The sequence below is a fragment of the Parus major genome, chromosome 15, assembly GCF_001522545.3.
Source record: "Parus major isolate Abel chromosome 15, Parus_major1.1, whole genome shotgun sequence".
Classification (NCBI taxonomy): domain Eukaryota; kingdom Metazoa; phylum Chordata; class Aves; order Passeriformes; family Paridae; genus Parus; species Parus major.
The window spans coordinates 194,098-208,674 of NC_031784.1; the positions used below are offsets into that span (position 1 = coordinate 194,098).

Consider the following 14,577-nt stretch of genomic DNA (forward strand, 5'->3'; position numbering starts at 1 on the left):
ATTAAAAAATTCTGTTTCCGTTCTTCTAAATGTTTTTCTTTTAATTTCCACCTTTGGAAGATTTCTCACTGCTGAAATTTTGTTCTGATTCTGAACAAAAAGCAATTTCACGTCTTCCCCCTCCTCGCTGCAGTTTTGAAAATGAGGATTTCTGCAGGATGGAAATTCCTGGTGTCTGTCCTTTCACAAAACTGCTGTGAATTTTGACTGAGCAGAGGAGCCAGCAGGCAAGCACTGGAGCTGCAGTTTGAACATTGGATTGGCAGAGAATTCTAAGGGGTAAGGTGCACTAAGGTCTTGTTTAATGTGGGAATTGGAATTCCAGAACCAGAGTGCTGAGCCCGTGACCCCCCTGCTGAAGCTGCCACACAAGGGCAGCCTCAGGGAGCCTGCAGTGCCCCAGCCTGGCAGATATTCTGCTCCCATGGCCTGAGACAGCAGCTCCTGCACTTTCCCTTCCAGCTGTAAAGCTTGATGGTGATTTCTATCTTACATTGGAAACCTTATGGATTTCCAATGTAAGATAGAGGAAAGCAGAGACCACAATGTGGAGTTATACAGAAAGTGGTGGATTTTGAGATGATTTAAACTGTTAACAGCCTGCTCTAAATCAACAGCACTGCAATATTTATTCTTTTTGTGTTTTTAGAAGTAATGTATTATTTGGTCTTTAAACTTGTTTGGTATTCTCTAAGCATTATGATTATAGACTGTTCCCTGACTGAGGTGGTACAGAAATGGCCAAAAATTTTTTTCTCAGATAAACACAGACTTTCTTTCTGTCAATGAAATATACTTATCCCTATAATTTCTCTTCTTTAGCCTTTTCTTGCTGTACTAGAACAAGCTGGAAATCAGCTAAGCCTTGAATTGCGTGGATGTTTATTTAGAGGAAAGAAACACATTTATGGAAATCAAACTATAAAAAGATCAAGAAGCTTGACAAGTGTGAAGTGTTGAGAGGATCTCTAAAAATATCAGATAAGCAGCATGTTAAGAGTGCAGCTTTGCAGACACTCAACCAAATTTTCAGGCTATCAAACAAGTCAGCTCAGCATGCAGGGAGTTAATGATAAATGGAACTCTCTGGGGAAGTAGAATAAATGCTAACAGGGTGTGTGCTTCACTTCAGATCTTTTTCTCTCTATAAAGAGCGAAGGAGTTTGTTGTGGAGCTCTGGAGGCTGGGTGAACTCTGGGTTGTGGGCACCTCCACTGCAGGAGGCTCCAATCATCCCAACACTCCCAGAGCACTTTTAGCCTGTCACACACGTGGAGAACACGTTTTTGAAGAAACTTGTCGGAGTAGTTTGACTCTGAACTCTTTTAAATTATTTCCACTTTTCTGTTTCATGAGAAAACCAGAATTTTAGAAATTCCATCAATTTCCTAATTTTTTAATATAGTCATAAACTCTTGGACCTTCAAATACTGCTAGAAACAAGTTCTGGTAGAGCTCTACAAAAATGTTCTCCTCAGGAACATCCCAGCAGCTCCTGTCCCTGTGCTCAGGAGCTCACTGGTGTTTGTACAGCTCCTGTGCTGGTTCTGTTCTGTGCTCCTGTGCTGGTTCTGTTCTGTTCTCCTGGGCTGGTTCTGTTCTGTTCTCCTGGGCTGGTTCTGTTCTGTTCTCCTGGGCTGGTTCTGTTCTGTTCTCCCTGCTGTCTGTTCTGGACCTGGGCTTTGGGCTGGGGAGAAGAATGACCCCTGCAGCTCTGGCAATCACTGTAAAGCTTAAGGGAATGAACTTCAACAGCAAATATTTTATCCTCTTGACAAGTAAACACTTCAGAGTTCCCTTCAAAGGGTAATAAAAATGGAGTGGCTTAAAGAAAAGAGGAAAAGAAAAAGGACATATTTTGTGTTTCAGAGGTTTGCTGGCAGGTCCTGAGCAGGTGTAAATCAATTCTGCTCCCCTCAAGCCAGCAGACTTCTGGTGATTTATATCAGACAGGAACTTTACCTTTAACTGTGGTCTGCCCATGGAAGGTATGCATTACATGCAAGTGTTTAATTGCTAAAAAAGTAGAGCAAATTTTGGCCAAATGTGAAACAGAATCATAAATTAAAGAAATATGAAAATGCAAATGTACACATATATGCATTAGGGGAAAGATCATACTGTGCACAGAGGCTCTGCTGGCCAGGTGCACCTGCAGTGCTTTCCATTCAGCCGCTGCACGGGGAGCCCAGGTTAATTAAAAAACTTTTCCTCTGTTAAAGAAAAAAACATGCTCATTTCCAGTTTCATTATAATGGGATGAAAAGAAATCAATGTCTGGCTGGGATCAGTGAAAAGTTACTTTTCTAATAGAGCTCCATCAGAGTCTAAAGACTCTGTGGAGGGAGAGGGTGAATGACATTGCTGGGCATGCACTCCCCTGGAATAATCTGCAGAGGAAGGTGATGAGTGTGAAGGCAATCCTGTGGGCTGGAAGGCACAGAGGGACTTGTGCACCTCGGGACACTCTCAGGACAGAGCTCAATCCCATTGTTAATTCAGGCTCGTGGGTTGGACTGGGAGCAGATTGTCTCTGGGAGGACAGGGGCAGTGAGCACAGGACTGCAATTCTCCTCCTGACATAACACACCCTGTTCTGCTTTGCATTTACCTGCCAGGGTTGACAAGGTCAATCTGTGCCTCATTGGAGGAATGGTAACTTCACTGGCCTGGAACCTGACGTTTGAGCTAGGACTAGCACATTTAATATGAATTTTAGAGTAAATTGCTATCAGAACAGACAGAATTATTAAACCAAGGATGTGGATATGAGGTGTGAGAGATGCACGTGCAAGCCTGCTGTGCCCTCAGTGTAGTTTTGAACGTCTGTATGTGTGATACCTGGTCCTCAGCATCCTCAGTAAATGCCAGACTTTCATCAGGCCTTGGTCTTTCAATTATTGTCACCACTGTGCAAAAAATACAGGAGAAAAAAACCACAAAATTGTTTTTTCTCGTGAATTGTTACGAGAATTAAATATTGCTGTAACAATAGGGAATCCTGAATGACAGTGTGAGAGATGACAATTTCTCCCACATTAAATGGCCAAAATACTGATTTAATTTGGATTCCAATCCCCTGGAAGACTTTACTGAAGGGGGAAATGTGCCAGATCACTCAGTGTTTTCCAGAGCACTCAGACTCAGCCGAGCTTTGTGCTTGGCACCTGTGTCAGTTTTCTCTTTTTGTTCCAGGTTCCCTCTGCTGTACTTCAACGTTTGTCTGCAAGACCAGACTTCATTGTTGTAGACCAGCCTTTCATTTTGTTCTCTCAGGCTGCACTCTCCCAAGGTAATTGGAATGTATCCTAATTAAGTTTTGTTAATTTGAAGAGAAGAAGCCATTATATACCTTGGATGGGAAATGCTATACAAGGGTCGATAACTATCATGGTGCTGGTTATTAAACATTTCAGACTGCTCTATTGACAACCTATTTGCAATCATCATTTTTAGATGAATATTCATAATGACTGCAGAAATATAAAATATGATACTTGGCAACATTTATGCAATTAAATAGACAATTAAATTCTGCTGGTAGTAGTGGAAATTAAAATCTTCAGACTGATTAGAAGGTTAGGCTCTATTAATTTTCACCCTCTGAATATCCATCCCTGTAGCTCTCTGTCCTCTTTAGATGTTTCAAAGGTGTTCATCTGTGCCCTTGAATTATAGACTGATTTAAAATACTTTATCACAGTGCAAAATGGCATATCTTTACAAATGAATATGTGTTAATAAATCTTATTTGCTTAAATATCCACATAGATGTCTTAATCTCTCAAATATAGAAATGTTTTTATTTTTTTGTGTAAACACAAGATTTAAGAGTTTTTCAGTGTGAAGAAAAGCGTCCCACCAGAACAAACTAAAAGGAGTAGGGAGAGATTGGGCCTGTGCTTGTTTTATGGGCAGCAGTTTCATTTGAACAAGATCTGTAATTATTCCTCTGTTTCTGAAAGTGCCAGAAGCTGGGCTCCTCTGGAGTTGCCCCAGGTCATTGGAGCATTCCTCCTTCCCCACCTTTGCTCAGGGCTTCAGTCAGTGTTGGTTGTGGTGGTCCTTTACAGAAAGAAATCAGAACTCAGCTTCAGTTCTGGGACAGTCTGCGGTTGTCATGACAAAAACCTCAGGCTGCTCTGAGTCTTTCTCACTTCATTTCAGAGAAATGGTGGACTTGCTGTAGAACTTTTTCCCAAATGAAATACTTTATTTGTTGAATTTTTATTTTTATTTTACAGCCTTTGTCAGGAAAGAGAAAGAAGGGCAGTGGTAAAAGCTGCCTTCAAATGTTGTATTTCAGCAGGCAGAGCTGCCTTGGCTTGGAGCATCCTTCAGAGCGGCTGCTCACCCTTTGCACAGCCCTGAGAGTCCATTTATTTCACACATCAATTACACACTTGACATTTTAACACTGTGTCTGTGATTTTAATGGGTTTTAGGAACTGTGTTATGATTAGAGAGAAATGCCTCATTCAGGAAAGGAGACACCAACCACTTCCATAAAGAATAGAAATATAAATTACAAAATGTTAAAATTAATGTAGCTGGAACTCCAGAAAAGATATAAAATACCTGTAGAATTTCCATCCCCTCAGCTCTTTCTCCTGTGCAAGTCCAGAAAATGCTCTACAGCTCTGATATTTGAATAGTTTTGTGAGCTGTCAAGAACTGGATTTCCCTCATGGTCATTACGTACCACAGCCTTTAATATTAATTGAAGGATGGTTCAGTGGAATTAGAAGGGTTCTGAGATCACTATAAATGTTCTGAGTTAAAAAATTCTCAAGTGTTAATTTGATGTTTTCAGCTTTCCCCTTTGCAAGACCCATAATTTACCTCAAAAGCCAACTGTGTGTGGCTAATTCCTGAAATCACCTTTTAGCTCTTCCCTCTAAGAGAATTGTACTGTTTATTTCTTTAAAACAAATTCCAATAGCAAAGATACTTCTCTGGTGTAGCAAGAAATTTTAAAGTGCTATTTAAATTGCCTCAGTTACAGAATCAAATGACCTGAAAGTAATTTTACAACAAATTTCCTGGTATTTGATTAGCAGCTGCATTTCAAAAACTTGTATTACTGGAACGTGATAACTGGACTTTCATCCTCTGCTGAATTTATTAATTAGTGTTTGAATTTCACAGAGGATTCCTACATTTGTAGAAACTGGAGAAGAGAGTGTTTGACAAACATAAACATTCAGTTGGTTGCTATCTAAGAATAAGGAAATGACAAATGTGTACCAAAAAGCTTAAGAGAAATAGAAGGCAGACACGATTCTGTTCATTCTTGCTTCCTGAGGTGGTGCTTTAGCTACTTTAGGAAGCTCTTGAGCTGTGAGATTTTTCAGCCCCTGTGAGCATTGATATCAGGAACACTGAACTCCTGTTTAAAAAGCTGGGCTCCTCTCAGAAAAATGAGATAAAAGCAATCTACCCAGTCTGCAGGCTGAGTCTAGCCAAGTATTTTCTCTTTGCCATTAATAAGAAAAACAGCACATATGCAAATTTAATTTTAAGTGAACTGAATGCACACATGCAAGTGAGTAAAAATTCATCTTTTGGGAAGTCTATGGCATGAGCCTACGTGTCTGAAATGTATGGATTAGTGTCAGTGGCTGTGGGCAGAGGGGAAGGGGCTCCCATGGAATACTTCATTTAACCTATGTGCATGTTCATCTCTTATTTAAGATATTTCACATGTTCCTCTCGAGGTGTCTGTAGAAAACAAGAACCTATTATCATTTCAATGCAGGGAAATGAAGACTGGATCTCTAAGAGTGTCCTGTGCAGTTCTGGAGGTCACAAAGCTGCATTTGATGAATCTGCTTAATGACACCGTGGGGCACTTGGGCTGTGTCAGGGATTGAATGTGGGAAGGGCTGCCAGGTCTTTGAGAGCATCCTAATAAACACGAGAAACAAGATCCTAATGAGCTTTAGAGTTTTCTTCCTGACCCTGGGAACTGAGATAAAGGAACTCCCTGTGAAGGAGTATCCCAAAGGAGTCAGCTCAGAAGAGACCAGAGATCCATTTCAAGGTGAAGGAAGTTACACAAACCCTGCCCTGGCAGTGTCCTAAGGGTGTCTGAGAACCTCACTGCAAACAAATCCCTGGTGCTGAGGAAAAACACCAGGACCAAGTCCCAGGAGTCCAACTCTTCTGCTCCCACAGGGATGGAGAGAGGGTAGAAGGAGGCTCCAGTGGGAATTCTCTCGGAGAAGCAGTTTTGGAAGCAGCTCACTGTCACAGTCCATCCCAGCACCCCCAGGTGTGACTGCAGCTGCCTGGGTGAACATCCCAGCACTTCCAAAGGTGGGGCTGTGTGCTGGTAATTGAATTCCTGAGAGCATTTCCTGATCATTGCAGGTGTGGTGGGCTCTCATTGCCCAAAGTGTTAATTGATTGTGTTACCTGGGGCTTTGAGACAGGATCCTACTGCTTCCTTGCCACCTTCCAGTGCCCCCAGCTACAGGATCAGAGGGGTATGTATATGGGATATCACTCTTAAGACTTTCAACAGAAAAAAAAAAACTGTCTCAGAAGATGAGAATCCGTTTCTGATGTGAAATATCTTTTTTTTTCTTTTTTTTTTACTTTTTTTTTTTTCCTGCTGGAATTACTTCTGACTTATGAATGAAAATGAGAGGTTTTATGGTGTTGCTGTTTAATGTACTTAAATTCTGATATGACAGACTATACTATCACTACAGGAAGTAAATTAAATCCTCATCAAAGTGTTATGCAGAGCCTCTGGGCTGGGCTATGTAGGACATAGTGCATAAACTGTATCGCTTGGCCCAAGGCACTATAAATCATCTACACTTCTGGCTGCAATTTCCTCTCTATTTCCCTAGCTCCAATGTGCAAATACAGAGGATGAACACAAAGTTGGTGGTTTATGCAGCACTGGCCTCCAGACCCAAACCAGCATCTGATCTACTTAGGAGTCACAAGGAATTTCACAAATGAATTTGGAGCTCATTGCAGTGGCTGTCCAGTTTCTGAGTGCTGAAGGTGTATTCAAATCTGATTTTCAATGCCTAGAAATGTATTGAAAGTGGAAGCTGTAGTTGTCTAAAATTCACTTGCAGGTATCCAGGGAGAAAGTTTACTGGATTTCAGTGGAGAGGTGGCTGCAGGTGACACAGGTCAGGACACAACACAGGGCACACAAAGCACCATCCAAACATTTGCTCAAGGCCTGGGGATGGGGACACAGCAATTGCTGCTTGTGAATCTCTGCACTGGGATATTTGCATAGAATTCTAAATTATTTATACATTTCTTCCAAGTTGCAGTGTAAGTACATATGTTAAATTATGTCTAGCACCATATATACAGATATTGGGGATGTGTTGGTGCCTGTAAATTCATAGGGTCACATATTGATCTTTGACTTAATTATATAGTGTTTTATTGAGTAAATGCCACAGGCAGAAGTTAAGGGAATAAACTGCTATCTTTATTAAGAGTGTCTTGATGTCAGCTTGCAAAGGGAGCTGTGCTGCTAAACAGTTTTTTCCATTTTTTTTCTGGAGGAAGAATGCTGAGTTGCAATAAAATACTGAGTGCCTTTAAAAATCCTAAGGGTGACCCCTCATCTCTTCCCACAGAGTGGAAAAACACAGGGTCATTAATATGCTCAGGTATTCCTACAGAGCATATTTTTCCAATAAATCTAGGTAATTATCCTCCCTTGTGATGCCCCTAATTGATGTTACATTTACAGTAATAAACACCAAGTGCACATTATATTGCACAGATATTTAGAAACTGCCAAGGTGCTGTGCCTGAGGGTTTACAGACAAAAGTAAAAATACAACACACAAGCAGTGGAAAGAAAATAATAAAATATTCTTGGTGAAATTTGCTTTCTTGTGGTTTCCAGCTCCAAGGACCTGTTCAGAACTCCCTGTGCTGCTTCATCAGCGATGAGTGAAGCTGCTGAGTCCATGGGTGGGAATTAAGACACAGACACTGCTGTGGTTTCTCTGAGTGCTGAACTGTAAAACCTGCAGGGGCCATCCTTGCCAGGACCACAGGATATCTCCTCAGACATGATTTAAAATGCAAGGTGTCATTACCTTGCTGTACTGATAGGTTTTTGTAAAGGTTTAGAAAGTGCCAGACTTGAGCTGCAGTTAGAATTTATTAACTGATAACTGTCCAATTATTAGAATATAGATAATGAAGGAGAGAAATGGCTCTGTTGATATAATCTCATGTAATTACACAAATTCCTGGTGCATGTTGCTGTCCCTAAATTGCTGTAAAGCTGACAAAGACATACTTGGTTTCTTGTGGCAGGAATTATTCCCTTGGACTGTATTTTGAAGGAAGCAGTACACCACAGAATTACTGAATTTTCAGCAGGCTGAGACTGAACAATGGCCATTGCCAAGCACTCTCCTGAGCATTACAGAGGATAAACCAAGAAGAGAACAAGAATCTGATTGTTATAAATATCAAGTACCAGTTTAATAGAGTGGGCACTTAGCACCTGGAGCATTTTTGGAGTCCTGCTGTCTTAAGACACTGAGTCATCACAAATAATTATTGCTGGTCCTAATGCTGCTCTGACCAGCTTTGTAACAACGCCAGGACAGATTCCTTCAGGTTGTCTGTGTGTCTGAGTGTGTGAGCTGTTCCTGGTTCTGGCCTTCAGGTTGTTTTCTGTTGGAACGAGCACAAAAACCACCTGGGTCTTTGTGGGAAGTTGGGGTATAAATAACTTGGATCCTTCAGCCTTCCCTGTTGTCTCACACTCGCTCACAGCTCCTTTAGGTAATCTCTGCCTTTTCTATCTCATGGTACCAAAAGAACTAGCCAGTGTAGCTAACAGTGATAAATGTCATTTCTGCAGTTACTGTGTGGTCCTGGGTGGGAATAATGTATTCTAAACCTTGCTTCTCAGCACTGCCAAGAGGAACAAGAGAGAACGGGGCAGGCTGCAGGGCCACAGCTCTCAGGGTCAGGATTCCATCCCTGCAGGGAGGGGAGAAACATTCACAGACTCCTGCCACTGCCAGCTCCATCCTGCATCCCTCAGGAATGACAGAAACATTCACAGACTCCTGCCACTGCCATCTCCATCCTGCACAGCCGAAAGGAATGAGAAACATTCACAGACCCCTGCCACTGCCAGCTCCATCCTGCATCCCTCAGGAATGAGAAACATTCACAGACCCCTGCCACTGCCAGCTCCATCCTGCACAGGAGAAAACATTCACAGACCCCTGCCAATCCCAGCTCCATCCTGCACATCCCTCAGGAATGAGAAACATTCACAGACTCCTGCCACTGCCATCTCCATCCTGCATCCCTCAGGTGGCTGCATCCTGTGCTCCTGCATTTCCCCTGGAAGGAGCTGCCTTGCACTCAGACCCTGCAGTAACTCTTGTGTACAGCTGCATTTCAGATCTCCTGGCTGTAGGACATCAAACTCGCACCCATTTTGCCACACACTACATCTCTGTTTTCAGAACAGGAATTAAGAAATACCAGAATGGCATGCATTACATTGGCATATATTTTGTATATGAGGATTTATATGTGTGCTGGGCATTTGAGGTTCTCCTCTATGGCTTTTGTAATTTAGAGTTTGCTCTCTGATTGCCTTTGGAGTATCTGCAAGGTTTTTTTGCATTTGCAGGGAATTTACATTTAAAATTGCCTGTGATGTGCTCTCTTTCCACTGCTCTAATTTCTCAATGTCATTTTGAGTATTAGCATTTTTTTTGATACAAGTTAAAGAACTTTGCTCCCTTCTAACCACACAGCTTTCATACTCCCCAGGCATCTATTTACTTTCCAGTATGCTTTAGTATGCCTTTTGATAGGAAGACATTGAACTTCCAGTTGTTCCCTTCACTTGCAGACTAGCTTATATTTATCATTTGTTTTATTATTTCTCCTTTTTAATCTTTATATTTCAAGGGAAATGGGATGACACAATTGATGTGAATTCCTCTCATTATGAAGTTTATTTTAATTGACCCAGCTCTTCAGTGAAGGACAGATGATTTGTTTGCAGCTCTGTTGCTCTCCAAGGTGAGGGGATGGTGTCCCCTGCCCCAGTCCTCCCACAGGGAGCCCCAGCCTCCAGCCCAGCTCTTCCATCTTCTTTGGCTTCTGGAATTCCAGTTTCTCTGCAATGTTTATTCCTGCCCAGCACTGCTCACAGGCACTTTGATCCTGGCAAAGCTCCTGGGGAAAAGCCAAGCACTGAACACCATCCCAGTCACTGTCTCTGCTTCTCAGGGACACGGAACAGCTTTTCTGCAATTAAATAAATGTCTTGGTTCAGTTCCAGACCAGGCTTCAGAAACACAGTTTATGTCAGACACTCTTGCCTTGTAGCCACCTGCCCAGTTAACATTCCCTTCCTGCCATTGACTACTCGTTTAGAATTCAATTGACATGAAACATGATCCAGAATTCTTGGACAAATATTCCTGGAGGAATTTGTGTGTTTTTTCCCTTTACCCAGGTAAGCTCTAATGGAGGTTCACAGGTGTGGGCACCCTTGATGTTGGGATCTACTCTGTTAGTGTGAGTCTTTGTGGCTGCTGTGTTCTGCTGAAATACTTGTGATTGCACCTCTGGGAACAATTCCTGTTTTGGGGGACATTAAAACACAGACTGAAACAAATGGAATTTTTTTAGTGTTTCAAAATGCTTCTGTTAATGATGGTCAAGAGATGTTAATTTTCACTCTTGGTGGATTACAGAAATTTTTGGAAGAAAATGTTCTTTGTGTTGGAGAAAGAGAGGCAAGGAAGACATGAAGACTTGTCAAGTCTTTGTCCTGAAAAATTCAGATTTATTCCATTTATGAACATAGCTTTTACACTGACTGTTTCTCTTCTACTGAATTTAATCTCCCCAGTGTGGTTAAAAGAGCCCCATTTTACAGCTGGAAACAGCAGTCCATTCTGTGCACAGACTTTTGTTTGTGGCTGAAGCATCTCTAATATATATTTGTTATTTGTTGGATGTCAGCAAAAATCAGTTTGTAAGAATGTCTTTTATTATCCCCAGCTGTTTACAGTTGCATGATTTTTGCTGACACGCTCCCACAATTGAAGGCAATACCTGTTTCCATTCCAAATGAGAGGGTTCTGTAAGGGTTCCTGTGTCCTAAATTTCATTTTAAGAGAGTCCTGGAGTTGTAAAGATAGTTAGATAAAGAATTTAGATTTGTCTTCATAGCTAGGTTTTAACTCTAACACAGAGCTGTTGATTTCCCCCGTGTTTCTCAGAGAGGCAGTGCTCAGCAGGAGAGTGAGTTTCCGTGGTTGGGTGCTGGGCTCAGAGGAAATTCATTTCAGTTGTGTGGATGAGGAAAGAGAGCAGGGAGCTGTGCTGGAAGCAGCTGGGGCTGAGGGCTCTGGCTGTTTTCACAGTGTCCAATTGTGTTCCAGGAGAGTGCAAGAGTTTGATTAACAGCTCCTGCTGATATTCCACACCTTTGAGGGTTCCTCTGGCATGTCTGTGGCCACTGGTCACTGCCAAGGGAGAGAGGGACAATGACTTCATGCATTTTGATTCATTTCAGAGAAAGTGAGAACAGTTCATGTTTCTCATGAGCATCAAGTCCTCAGTACAGCTAATGTGATATATCTCACATATAGCAAAAACTGTTCAGGACACACAGGTCCTGCAGTTTGGCTTTGTTTCATTTGTGAGGTCTCTGCCTTCTTAATTTGAGCTTCTAACTCAAATCCCAGATGATACTGAAGAGTTGTTTCCTTCATTAAACTACAGAACCTGCAATTATCATTAATGCTGCTGAATTTGTCTTTCCTGGGAGCAGCAGCTGCTCTGCAGTGCTGGAGGTGCTGTCCTGGATGCTGCTCTCTCACATCCTCTCCTGTAAAATCTTGGAATGGAGCTCTTGGCTAGGACCTCTTCTCATCATATTTCATATTTTATTTTATTTCATATTTTCTTTATTCTGTCACCAGGGCACGCATTAGAAGCTGCCTCATTCCTTTTGCTTTCAGGGTGGGTGTCACAGGTCTGATTTCCATTAGTGATTAATCTTAATGTGTGTTTTTGTCCTCTTCCTTTTATTTTCTTTTTATTTTTTTGGGAGTCTGGCAGGACAAGTGCCCATGATCAGCTTGTACAAACAGCCATTGCAGAGATTTAACTAGGAAACACAGGAATAAGGAGGAGTAAACTCAAAGGAGTTCTCTTACTCTATTAATATGCATGACAGGAGCTATTTCCTGAGGCATCTCTTTCTTTTAATTGAGTAATTTAGAGTATTTTTGAAAACATATGGAATTAACTTTGATTTTTTTTTCACCATGACAGAAGGTGCATGAATGGGAGCCTGAGATGTCCTTTTCTTATCCTGTCTGAGATGCTGCTCCAACACAGGCACTTCACTTTCTCTCAGGTGGAAAATGCTTTGTTTGACACCTCTCTGCAAGCTCACATGAACTTCTCCTTTCTCTCACTTTACTGCAGAGGTGATTAATGTACTTTCTGTACAGTGAGAAACTCACATTCCTACAAATCCTCTTTATTCCTGCTACTTTTATTGGCTATCTGTGCCCCACTGTGCTGTACACTACATTAAATTTTCAAGTTGTTTTGGGTTGGTGTTCATATGTAAAATTTATTGCATGTGTGATGTAGCTCTCTTGTTTTTCCCCCATCACTTCCCCAACTCCCCCCAAAACAGATGTTGCCATAAACTGATATTTCATTTGATCCTGAACTTTTCTTAATGACTGTGGTGGCATTTCTAATATTTCTTAGAGGCAAAAGCAGCAGCTGCTAAATGTAATTGTTTCACAAAGGCAATGAAATCCATTTTACCACAGGAAGAGTAGAGCTGTGATTCCATGATTGTTGCTCTCCTTGTTCCACTGCAGAGCTGGTGTGGTCAGCTCTAGACACAGACACAGTTCCAGAAAACCTCGGGGTATTCCCCACTCCTGATCCCAGGGTCCTACAAAAGCCATTGCTATCTGCTTTTTGTTATTCATGTTGAACAAATGTCTCACAAATCTGGACAACTCTGCTACACTCGTCAGGAGACGTTTTTACTTTATTTTTTGTCCTGTTTTAAATTCTCCTCCTTGGCTGGCCTTATGCAGACCCAAGATGCTTAACCCAGATGAATTTTGTATGAGGCGTATTTGGGCTTTCTTTCTGGTCTAGCTCCCTGAGGGTGAAATCTGCCATTCTGCTTTATCCCACGAGGTTTTTTCTTCTTCTTTTTTAACAGATTCATAGGAGAAGGATTCAGATAAATTCCCCAGTTACTTTGTACTGTATTTGGGCTTTATTTTCTTTGGTTTTCTACTGAAGAAGTGAAAAGATGTTAAAATGTCTTGCACATGCTTTCTACTGTAGCCAGAGATCAAGAAAGATGTAAGGCAGTCCAGACTTTGACTTTGGTTGGTTCCACTCTTTCTTCTCCCTTGAGATTTATTTAAATACTGAACTCCAAGCCAAAACTGAATTTCTTTCATTATTCAAAACACCAGTTGAGGGATTTTATTTTTGCTATCACAGCACAGCTTCCCAGTAATTTTCCTTGTGCTTTTGAAAAATTTACATTGTTCATATCAATCACTTTGTGCTTTTATGCAACTGAAAATATTTTTAGTCATCTGTTTTAAAGATCAAAATAGGAACTGTATCTCTGCAGAGCAGGTGTGGATATCCAGCACTCCTGTTTGTGCTGCTGCACTGCTCGTGGTTCGTCAGGTCTCGTTTGGAGGAGCTGCAGGTGTTTGGACGTGGAGTTTTCATTTGATCCATTTTAGTAATTTAGTCAGTAAATTAGTAAATTAGTCAGCTAGGAAACCGACTTGGATGCATTCCTACATTCAGAGAAGGTTGCATTTCCACCAGTGCACATTGAAAGGTATTAAAGCTCTGGATACTCAGGGTTGCTGATTTCCCCAGTGCCAGTCAGGACAGAGACACAGAATAAATTCAGCTGGGAGTGTGACCCCAGGCACAGAGCAGAGCTCAGCAGCTCCTAGCAGTGCTGCAGTCTAAACTCTTCATTCCAGCTTCCTTAGCAGCAGGAAAAAAAGTGGTAATTAAATTGTTCCGACTTCTAGAATGGGCCTTTGAAGACTGAGAGACAAGACTGATATATGTAGGAAAAAGTATTTACAATGAACAAGGATTCCAGTTTTGTTTTAGCTTACACACTTGGGAGAAATTTAATGTATATTAATTTTTTTTAATTTATTTTTTATTTATTTTACTTTTTTATTAAATTTTATTTATTTTTCCATCTATTTTTTTCCAAATTCAGATATTCAGATGTCTGCAGTCAGAAAAGTCTATTGCTTATTGCAGTGTCTCTGGGGAAAGGAGTGTCTGGTAAAGATTCTGACTTCACCTGGCTGCTCCTGAGTGTTTCCACCAGACCTGAATCTGGCACTGAAACAATGAAATGTTTGCTCACAAAAAAGGAGGAAAAGTATGTGGAAAACTTTGTTTTATGGTGATGAGACAAATACCAGTAAACTGAAATTGCAGCAGGAAATGTTTGTTTCTTGGGAAAGGAAAAAAAAAAAAAGGAAGAGACACTGA

At 41.2% G+C, this 14,577-nt stretch overlaps 1 long non-coding RNA gene across 1 annotated transcript in view; it reads left to right on the plus strand.

Moving 5' to 3' along the window:
- LOC107211441 overlaps window positions 1-7,764 on the plus strand; it is a 34,435-nt gene extending 26,671 nt beyond the window's left edge. Inside the window, exons 3-5 of the long non-coding RNA XR_001524183.2 lie at window positions 134-279; window positions 3,196-3,292; window positions 5,759-7,764. This is a non-coding gene — a long non-coding RNA (uncharacterized LOC107211441). The remainder of the gene's footprint in view (window positions 1-133; window positions 280-3,195; window positions 3,293-5,758) is intronic.
- Window positions 7,765-14,577: the final 6,813 nt, after the last annotated feature.